Here is an 11,823-nt window from a genome sequence, read left to right as displayed (position 1 = left end):
AGAAGATGTGGTTTATGTATACAATGGAATATTCCTCAGCCATTAGAAACGACAAATACCCACCATTTGCTTCAACGTGGATGGAACTGGAGGGTATTATGCTGAGTGAAGTAAGTCAATTGGAGAAGGACAAACAGTGTATGTTCTCATTCATTTGGGGAATATGAATAATAGTGAAAGGGAATATAAGGGAAGGGAGAAGAAATGTGTGGTTAATATCAGAAAGGGAGACAGAACATAAAGACTCCTAACTCTGGGAAACGAACTAGGGGTGATGGAAGGGGAGGAGGGCAGCGGGTGGGGGTGACTGGGTGACAGGCACTGAGGGGGACACTTGACCGGATGAGCACTGGGTGTTATTCTGTATGTTGGTAAATTGAACACCAATAAAAATTAATTTATTAAAAAAATAAATATTTTTTAAATTTATTTATTTTATGATAGTCACAGAGAGAGAGATTGAGGCAGAGACACAGGCAGAGGGAGAAGCAGACTCCATGCACCGGGAGCCCGATATGGGATTCGATTCCGTGTCTCCAGGACCGCGCCCCGAGCCAAAGGCAAGCACCAAACCGCTGCGCCACCCAGGGATCCCTACTCGAATCTTTATTAACTCTCTTCTGCTGGGTGTAGGATGTATTTGCTGTTTTTTCTCTAGCTCCTTTAGGTGTAAGGTTAGCTTTCGTATTTGAGTTCTTTCCAGTTTTTGGATGGCTTTTTGTATTGTGATGTATTTCCCCCAGGACTGCTTTTGCTGCATCCCAAAGATTTTGAACGGTTGTATCTTCATTCTCATTAGTTTCCATGAAGCTTTTTAATTCTTCCTTAATTTCCTGGTTGAGCTTTTCATCTTTTAGCAGGATGGTCCTTAACCTCCACATGTTTGAAGTCCTTACAAACTTCTTGTGATTTAGTTCTAATTTCAAGGCATTATGGCCTGCGAATACACAGGGGATGATCCACTGTTTTGGTATCGGTTGAGACCCGATCTGTGACCCAGTATGTGGTCTATTCTGGAGAAAGTTCCGTGTGCACTTGAGAAGAATGTCTATTCAGTTGATTTTGGATGTAAAGTTCTGTAGATATCAGTGAAATCCAATTGGTCCAGTGTATCATTTAAAGCTCTCGTTTCTTTGGAGATGTGTTTAGAAGACCTATCGAGTGTAGAAAGCATTAGATTGAAGTCACCAATTATAAGTCTCATTGTTAGTGTAGAGAAATGCCACTGATTTCTGGGCATTGATTTTGTATCCTGTCATACTGCCGAATTGCTGTATGAGTTCTAGCAATCTTGGGGTGGAGTCTTTGTCTTTTTTACGTACAGTATCATGTCATCTGCGAAGAGGGAGAGTTTGACTTCTTCTTTGTCAATTTGAATGCCTTTTATTTCTTTTTGTTGACTGATTACTGAGGCTAGGACTTCTAGTACTATGTTGAATAGAGGTGGTGAGAGTGGACATCCATGTCATGTCGTGGGAGAAATCCCACTTGGTATGGTGAATAATCTTCTTAAAGCACTGTTGGCTATTATCTTGTTTTTTGTTTTATTTTGTTTTGTTTTGTTTTTGGCTAGTATCTTGTTGAGAATTTTTGCACCCATGTTCATTAGGGATATTGGTCTATAATTCTCCTTTTTGGTGGGGTCTTTGTCTGGTTTTGGAATTAAGGTATTGCTGGCCTCATAAAATGAGTTTGGAATTATTCCATCCCTTTCTATCTTCTGGAACAGCTTTAGTAGAATAGGTATGGTTTTGTCTTTAAACGTTTGATAGAATTCCCCTGGGAAGTCTTCTGGCCCTGGACTTTTGTGTCTTGGGACGTTTTTGATGACTGTTTCTATTTCCTCCCTGGTTATTGGCCTGTTCAGGTTTTCTATTTCTTCCTATTCCCATTTTGGTAGTTTGTGGTTTTCCAGAAATGCATCCATTTCTTCTAGATTGCCTAACTTATTGGCATATAGCTGTTCATAATATGTTTTTAAAATCGTTTGTATTTCCTTGGTTAGGGTTGTGATCTCTCCTTTTTTATTTGTGGTTTTTATTAATTAGAGTCTTTTTTCTTTTCTGTTTAATAAGTCTGGCTATTGGTTTATCTATCTCATTAATACTTTCAAAGAACCAGCTCCTGGTTTTGTTGATCTGTTCTACAGTTCTTCTGGTCTCTATTTCATTGAGTTCTGCTCGGATCTTTATTAACTCTCTTCTTCTGCTGGGTGTAGGTTTTATTTGCTATTCTTCTCTAGTTACTTTAGGTACAAGGTTAGCTTGTATATTTGAGTTTTTTCCAATTTGGGGGGGAGGCTTGTATTGTGATGTGTTTCTCCCTTAGGACTGCTTTTGCTGTATTCCAAAGATATTGAATGGCTGTATCTTCATTTTCATTGTTTCCATGAATCTTTTTAATTTTTCTCTAATTTCCTGGTTGACCCATTCATCTCTTAGTAGGATTCTGTTTAACCTCCATGTGTTTGACAGTCTTCCAAATTGATTGAGTCCTAATTTCAAAGCATTGTGGTCTGAAAATATGCAGGGGACAATCCCAATCTTTTGGTATTGGTTAAGATCTGATTTGTGGCCCAGTATGTGGTCTATTCTGGAGAAAGTTCCATGTGCACTTGAGAAGAATGTGTGTTCAGGTGCATTTGGATGTAAATTTCTGTAAATATCTGTGAAATCCATCTGGTCCAGTGTATCATTTAAAGCTCTTGTTTCTTTGGAGATGTTGTGTTTAGAATACCTGTCTTTTGCAGAAAGCACCATGTTGAAGTCTTCCAGTATTAGTGTATTATTATCTAAGTATGTCTTAACTTTGGTTATTAATTGATGGATATACTTGGCAGCTCCCACATTCGGGGCATAAATATTCATGATTGTTAGGTCCTCTTGTTGGATAGATCCTTTAAGTATGATATAGTGTCCCCTCTTCATCTCTTACTGCAGTCTTTGGGATAAACTTTAATTTATCTGATATGAGGATTGCCACCCCTGCTTTCTTTTGAGGACCATTTGAATGGTAAATGATTCTACAACCTTTCATTTTCAGGCTTTAGGTGTCCTTAGGTATAAAATGAGTCTCTTGTAGACAGCAAATAGATGGGTCTTGATTTTTTATCCAGTCTGAAGCCTTGTGCCTTTTGGTAGGATCATTAAGCCCATTGAAAGGTATGAATCTAGTGCCTTCATAATACCTATTCAGTCCCTGTTTTTGTGGATTATTTCTTTGGGCACCTTCTTTCTTTTACATGATGCCCCTTAATATCTCTTGCAGAGCTGGTTTGGTGGTCACATATTCTTTCAGTTTCTGCCTTTCTTGGAAGCTCTTTATCTCTCCTTTTATTCTGAATGACAGCCTTGCTGGATAGAGTATTCTTGGCTGCATGATCTTCTCATTTAGGACCCTGAATATAACCTGCCAGCCCTTTCTGGCCTGCCAGGTCTCTCTGGAGCAGTCTGCTGTGAATCTAATAATTCTCCCCATATAAGTTAGGGATCTCTTGCCTCTTACTGCTTTAAGGATTTTCTCTTTATCTTTGGAATTTTCAAGTTTCATTATTAAATGTCGAGATGTTGAACAGTTTTTATTGATTTTAGGAGGGAATGTCTCTATCTCCTGGAATGAATGCCTGTTTCCCTCCCCAAATTAGGGATGTTCTCATCTATGATTTGTTCAAATATGCTTTTTGGCCCTCTGTCCCTTTCAGCACCCCATGGAACCCCAAGTAAATGTAGATTTTTCCTTCTGAGGCTGTCATTTATTTCCCTTAGTCTTTCCTCATGGTCTTTGAATTGTTTTTCTATCTTCCTCAGATCCCTTCCTTGCCATCAAATTGTCTTCTATGTCACTCACTCTTTCTTCTACCTCATTAACCCTTGTCATTAGGAGCTTCAGTTTGGATTGCATCTCATTTAATTCATTTTTAATTTAGGCCTGATTAGATCTAAATTCCACCGTCATGAAATCTCTTGAATCCTTTATGCTTTTTTCCAAAGCCACCAGTAACTTTATGATTGTGCTTCTGAATTGGCTTTCTGACATCATCGTAATCCAAAATCTGTAACTCTGTGGCAGAGAGTACTGTTTCTGAACCTTTTGTGGTGAGTTCTTTTTAGTCATTTTGCTCAGTGCAGAGTGGTTGTATGAGTGGGCTGCATCAAGAATATCAACCAGGACCTAAGTAAATTTCACTCTAGATATTTCTTGTTAGAAGTGCAAACTCTTCTCTCTGTAGCATTCCAGCTGTTCTCTCTTCAAATCTCAGGTCAGATTCATAGGTTTTCAGTATGATTTGAAAGTTATCTAAGTAAGTTAGTGGGGAAGGTGACTTGGGGACCGTACTCCTCCGCCATCTTGCCCCATCCCACAAGATGTTTTTTAAACAGCTAAGCATTTCCTCTCGCAATATATGAGAACTCTCATTACTTCTTAATGTTGATAGAAAAATATGTGTAAACATGTTTGTTAAAAGGTTAATGGTAAAGCTACACAAACTAGAACTAGAATACATGAGTTCCAAATCATAATTTAAAGTGAATAAAGAAGAATCTAACAGTTAAAGATCTTTTAAAAAGAAAATACACAAGGTGCACCTGGCTGGCTCAGTTGGTAGAGCATGCAACTCTTGATCTCAGTGTTGTGAGTTCAAGCCCCATTTTGGATATACAGATTACTTAAAATATTTTTTTAAGATTTTATTTATTTATTCATGAGAGACACAGAAAGAGAGTCAGAGACATAGACAGAGGGAGAAGTAGGTTCCTCACAGGGAGTCTGATGTGAGACTCGATCCCTGGGCCCTGGATCATGCCCTGAGCTGAAGGCAGACTCTCAACTGCTAAGCTACCCAGGTGTCCCTACTTAATTTTTTTTAAAAAAAGAAAATATACAAATCACTAAATTCTTGCATATTTCCATATATTAATGAACTGTACCATGATGACCATGAGTTCAGTGCATCAAATAATCCCCATTCCAGAGATAGGACCTTATTCCAATTTCCTTCTCATGAGATGTGGCCACACAACATGTTTTAACCACCAAAGTGTGAACAGTAGGTATGTGTGTCATTGCTGGGCAGAAGCTTTAAGGATCAAGATGGGATTTACCATGGACTCTTACACCCTGCCACAGAAACCATCCACACTCCAGATGGCACATTCCTGTTGGTTTGGGAACCTAAACGACAACAAAATAGAGAGATATATATTTCCTTATTTATTTTTTATTTATTTGAGAGAGAGAGAGTGAGAGAGAACAGTAGCAAGGGGGAGAAGGAGAAACAGGGAGCCCAACATGGGGCTCAATCCCAGAACCCTGGGATCATGACCTGAGCCAATGGCAGACACTTAACTGCCTGAGCCACCCAGATGCCCCCAAATCTGCTTCTTCAAACCATGACATTTTGGAGTTATTACCACAGCAAAACCTAATCTATCATGCAAATACAAAAATAGTACCAGGATTGGAGACATCATGAAGAATTTATAATATATGATATTGACTTAAGTGTCAGGCAGCACTCTTGTGAGAAAATTATTATTGGAGGCCAAAAGGATCACAATCTACATAATACAGTAGCAAAATATCTGGTAAAACCATGGTTTGCAATAACTCAGAAGTCAGATTGTATGCCTAATGAACTTATAACTCAAAGAGAAGAGGTTGGAAATGCTAATTGTTATAGGTAATAGCACCTTTTTATGGGATAAAGAAAAAGAACTCATAAAGGAATTGGCCAATTTTCAAGTAAGAGTAAAAGGAAATAGAATCTAAAAAGTCATGGATTTGCAGAGTTTAAAGAGGGAACTTTTTCTCAATTCCAAATGGTAAAAGAAAACTGAGGTGGTTCCCAATGGGCTCCACCCTGTATTCAAGAAGGCTTCGAAAATTACGTGACGTCCAAGCCCCATTTTGAGATATAGTCAGTGATCTGCCAAGTTATAAAAGCGGTGAAGATTGTTCCAGACACAAAGGATCCATGGACAAGAGAAAATATTTGTGAAGCAACTTGGAGTGTTTGGGGGAAATACAAGTAGTCAGTATTACATCACAACAGTTTTCAAACTCTCCAAAGCTGAGGGTACCTTTCAGGATCTAAAACCTGTGTGAAAGGAGACTTGTTCCAGGTCCCATGGATCACATTTTGAAAATCACCTGAATATGCAGCCAGCCTTCAGGGGCCATGTTATCTCTCAAAGACAAACCAAGGGAAAACAAAATTATCTAGTAGAGTAGTGACAGAGAGTTGGAAGGGAGTCACTATAGGTAAACTGACCAAATAAGAGACGCTTTCAATAGTCAAAGCATGAATGAATGAGGTCCTAAAATTTATGATATCTCTGAGGATAGCTTGGAGAGGATATATTTCAGAGATATTAAGAGAGAGAGTCAATAGGTCTGGACCACTGATTATATGGATGTTGGCAAAAGGATAGGGAGAGGAGAGGAGGAGAGGAGAGGAGAAGAGAAGAGAGGAGAAGGTCATGAATAAGTTCCAGATTTCCATCTTGGGAGACAGGATGAGTACAGGTACTCCAACCAAGACAGGAAACACAAGGGGTCAGAGGCTGGCTCAGCTGGCAAAGCATGTGACTCTAGATCTCAGAATTGTGAGTTCAAAGCCCACACCTGTACAGAAATAACTTTCAAATAAAATCTTTTTTTCTTCTTCTTCTTTTTTGAAACTGCTTATTTTCTATCAACCTTATTTCTATTTTATTTGCTTTTGTGGAAGAGAAGCTAAGACCACTCAGTGGTTGTTGCCACCCATTCAGTAGCAACAGTGGGAATGGGAGCTACAGACCAGTCTTCAGTGGCAGGCGGAGTGCTCCAGTCTTCAGTAGGGAACTGATCAACAGGCACCTGCAATGCCTTCAGACCAGTCTGTGACTTGAGGTTGAGTAGCCGTAAACTCAGGAGCTAGGGCAGATGTTTCACCCTGAAATTCCTCCTTCATCACAGCCTTTTTAGCAGTGGCTTGCTGTTCCTTTTCATTCTCTTCAGGTTCTCTGTAGAAGTAAAGATCAGACATAACCTCTTATGGGTGTTCACAGGAAATGGTGCCATGTAAGCACAGAACTTTCTGGGCCATCCACATCAGACCCACTGAGTAAGCTCCCTTATTGTTGCAGGGGATGGCAATGTTTACATAGCACAGAGGAGAGTCTATGTTACACAGAACACTGGTAGGCAGGTAAGAGAGCTGGGACTTTGTAGCCGCCTATGAACCAAGCACTGGGTGCAAATAGTCTCCAAGGAGCAGGTGTAACTTAGACATGTCAATTCCCCAGTGGCTGTTTATCTGAGTAAATGGTCATGGGTTTCTTTGGGGAAGAACAGGACATGTCATTATCATTTACTCTTTCCATGGTGTCATAGTGTCATTTCTCATGGGTACCCAGTCTCTCTTCTAGTCAATGGGGCTTAGATTCAATTTTCTATAAACACTAGCTGAAATATATAGCTGAAAACATGCTTTTTTACTGAGTACTTTGCCTCAGAGAATGGATATACCATTTTGGTCATGATTTTTTTTTCAGAGCAATCTTAACATAGAGAATGAAAACTGATGAGCTTATGTTCAATACAAGAATTCTTTTTATATGTTCTAAGCCAAGAAAAAGAAGTCTATGCATTACATGTATATGTCTACTAAAATCCGTGTGTGTGTCTATACGTGCACTGTGCCAATTTTGCCCTGATGAAAAATAGTGTTCCTTTAATGGCACCCCTGTTCAATTCCAGCTTATTTGTTACATGAAACAAACTTCATTTGCTTCTTACTCACTTCTTTCCCCTCATCATCATTCTAGACCCCAATTTCTATTTGAGTCAACTTATACTCATGAGCATGTGCACAGTGTATAACTCAGCAGACATCTCTTTGTCTGAGATAAACACCCTTAGCTTTTTGCCAGTGTTGTCCATAAGAGTTAAGACAATAATACAAGGAAAACCAGAATCATAGATGATGAATTAAATGTAATTTGTAATTAAATGAATTAAATGTAATTTGAATTATGTAATCAGATTACCGCATTAAATACAAAAGGCCCAGTTAAATTTGAATTTCAGATGAATTCTATATACATATATGCACACATTTATATTAGTGTCAGTATGCTCTATACAATATTTAGACATACACTAAATTTTTTTATTAATATTAATATAAATTCAAATTCACTGGACACCTTTTGTTTGTTTCTTTGTTTTGTTAACTCTGACAAGTCTATTATACACAATCAGTAGACAATATTCTTCTATGCTTCTTACTTTTACATCTGCCCTTCAATCTTATCTATCATTGAAATCCACATTGTCTTTCCTCCTTAGAGAAGTATTATGATCATAGAAAATACTAAAGACAACAGAAAAAGGGGCACATCTGGCTCTCCCATTTACATCATGGAAAAGTTGGAACCAAACTACTTTCTCATCTTAAAAAAAAAAAGCACTCAAGTTTGTTCAGAAGTTGAAACATTCTTGTCAGAACTTTTCAATAACAATCACACATAGATATACAATACCAGTTTTTTTGTGATCTGCTTGCCTGGTACATCATAAAAAGAATCATTTCAAATGCTAACACCTCACCCTTTACATAATTCACAGTTTTTACTACATTATCTCAAAATGCTAGGACTTAGAATAATTCTTGATGACTGCTCTCACATCTTTGGGTCAGCTGGTCAGTTCAGGCATCTGGGCCAGACTCAGTCAAGTTGGCTATGCTTCTCTGGGCAGCTGCTATCAGCAGGCTGCTCAGTGAGGGAGTGGTTGTGCTGGGAAGTGTTGTTTGTCTGGGAGCAGGCAGGTTGTTGGCAGAGTATAGGTGATGGAGACCTCTGTCTCCCATTACCCATTAGACTAGCTCAGACTTGGCAGAGGGCCAAGAGAGAAGTGGGCAAGGATCTGTGAGGCCTTAGAGTCAAAACTAACATGTCTTTACTTCCTCTGCATTCTATTAGCCAATACATGTAAAAAGTCAAACCAGATTCAGAGAGGAGAAAACAGACTTCATTTCCTGCAAAAAAACATGGATACTGAAAGGGCTAGAAAACTGGATTTATTTTCCTAATCTGCCCATCATTAAATACACTACTTAACGTGCAGACATTTTGTGAGGGAGAAAGAAGTCTTCTTAGGGCAAAAAGCCATGGACTGACTTATGTCCTGGCACAAGCTCCTTACTCTGGTATCTGGTCCAGGATGGTTACCTGTCATTGTCACCTCAACATCAGAACAACCTCCTATGCAAAATTAAAAAGCTCCAAACCACCTTTGTTAACTAGGTGATCCTTTATGGCTTCACACCCTTCAGAGCTTACTGTGTTTATTAATAACGAAGCTGAAAAACAAAGTTCTTCCTTCATACCAGCACCATATTCAATTGAACATTTATCAAAAGGACTACTATTATATTTACATTATTTGTGCTTTCATTAGGAAAAATTGAGAAACATGTCACTAGCTGTACTTGTCATATTGAAGGTGCTTCAGTACCTTCTATGCCACATATTCATCCAGTACTTTGAAGGAACCATATCGATGCTATTTTTCATGAGTCTTGCCTCTTGGTCTAAAGAGCCTCCTAAAGTTCAGCTGTTTTAGAAGCCAGCAAAGTACTGATGTGTAATATTTAGATATATAATATTAAACTTCTGATATTATTGCCTTTAAATTTCATACTTTTCTCTAATTTTTTTATTTTTTGTTGTTTTAACCCAATCCTTCATTTCCTATATGAAACCACTTAAATTCTTGAATGTATTCTTGCTTCACTACCCAGTGCATCTCTGCAAATAACATATCGGTGGTTTTGCTCTCTCACCTCCAACTACTGCCAAAAGAGCAAATTCATGTTGTACAACATCATGAAGTGAATTGTACCCTTTAAAATGGCTACTTTTATATTAGGTGAATTTCAGCTTGATTTAAAAAACTCTTCAAAAAAACACAAATTCAGTACACAAGAAATAGTGCTTCTAAGTAATATGAAAACAGACTCATTTGGTCTTCATTGTCTCAGACCACTTCCATCCTCACCACTTGGTTTACTAATATATTTTCTTGGTTAAAAAATAATCTAATAAAACTTGTTCCACTGTCAGCAAATTAGGATTAAAAATAAATAATACAAATTTCACTTAGTTACATTGACACTGGTTTGATTTTAAATTACAATGATTGTGGCTAATGTTTTATGGATTCAAGATGGCAGTATAGGAGTCAGCTACTCAGCTTTCCATGAACCTGATGATGCAGGCAGACCTGATCCTCAGGGTGTGCTATGAAACACTGCTCAAAAAAACATCCACCAAGAGACAAGCTACATCACTACGGTGGTGGCTGAGCTGACCCTGAGCAGCTGCCCAGACAAGGACTCCAGAGTCAGCCTTCTGAATGGCGCAGTCCATCCAGATGGAGGATGAGAGCACCAAGTGCAAGCACAGGATTGAGCAACTCAAAAAATAGCAGTGACCAGCCCACAGCAGCCAGCCTGTGGAAGAGGAAGGACATGGACTGCATGATGGTGGAGTGCCTCTTGCACTGCAGCTACTACAAGACTGTGGCAAAGCTGGCATACAAGAGTGGCATGGAGAGCTGCCCCAGAGTTCATCCTAAGGATTCAGGAGTTCATTGTACTCACCCTGCAAAACAAGAGACTGGATTTCATGAGACAAGTGAGAGAGTGCTTTGGTCAGGCTGAAGGGAGCTAGCTGGCCAAGGTCCTCCAGGACATGGATATGCTCACCTTCCCATCAGACATGCACATCTGGCTGTACAGGGATCTACTAGACCCAGCCCAGTGGCAGATACTGAGCCAGCCATTCCAGTACAACTACTAGCTGCACCAGCTGAGGAATAACTCTGTGTTCACCCTCACTCTGAAGGCCAATCTCTCAGTGATAAAGATACCACAGTTCTCCATGGAGGACTGCTCTCCAAGAGCCCTAACTGATCTGTGTGCAGCCACTTTCTGAATGATCAGTGCAGCCCCTGCCCATGGCCCACTGCACCAATTCCTGCCTACTCGGTAAGATTTCAGGGGACTAAATGATGGAGAACAACCAGCCCCTCTCGAGGCTGTCCAATGGCCATAGCTAAGTCTACATCTACAACTCTCTGCCATCTGTCAAGAGGACAAAGTCATTTGTCCAAGAACCAAAGAAGTCTCCACTTCTCACAATCTGAGAATATGTAGGCATTCTGCATCATGTAGGCAGAGCTGCCCAGAACACCCCAGCCCTGGCACCCCACTCCTGTCTGCATTTCTGTTTCTGGTGATTAAAGATCAGTGAAGGACAACAGGTGCTCCTAGGAGAAAAGTCAGATGGGGTACATCTGTGCTTGGGGACAGTTTCCACTGGTAGGATTCCAAAGTGCCCCTGAAATACTTGACGCCTGCCCTTTCAGAGAGACTTTCATGCCCTGGGAGCTTCAGCTGCTTTGGAAACAGGAGTCAGTCATTTCCCACACCACTGACCCTATTGTTCTCCCTCCTTTGGTCCCTCCCTCCCACCACGGAGGAACCAGGAGGGGTGGCAACCACAACCTGACTAGCCTAGAGTGGTGGAGGTGCTCTGCAGAGCTATGGCCTGCAGAACCTTGCAGAACCCTGCCCACAGGGCTGGCTCAGGGCGTGCTAGTTTCAAGGGCATGTCATTCAGGCGACCTTATTCCTGCTTGAGAATGTATTCATGTGGAAATTCACTGGACCAAGTTCTGCAGAGGCCTTTCTGATGTCTCCACAAGTGGCAGATCTATTGCCACTCCTTATGGAAAGTAGTAGTTCAGTTGAAGCGACCACCGATGACCTTTCAA

At 40.0% G+C, this 11,823-nt stretch overlaps 1 pseudogene; it reads left to right on the top strand.

Annotated features, from left to right (window-relative positions):
* The first annotated feature begins 10,212 nt into the window (after positions 1-10,212).
* LOC129497410 (E3 ubiquitin-protein transferase MAEA-like) lies at positions 10,213-11,203 on the top strand (annotated as a pseudogene).
* The last annotated feature ends 620 nt before the right edge of the window (positions 11,204-11,823 follow it).

The sequence above is a fragment of the Nyctereutes procyonoides genome, unplaced genomic scaffold (genome assembly GCF_905146905.1).
Source record: "Nyctereutes procyonoides isolate TBG_1078 unplaced genomic scaffold, NYPRO_anot_genome, whole genome shotgun sequence".
Classification (NCBI taxonomy): Eukaryota; Metazoa; Chordata; class Mammalia; order Carnivora; family Canidae; genus Nyctereutes; species Nyctereutes procyonoides.
This window is presented reverse-complemented; position numbering and strand designations above follow the sequence as displayed.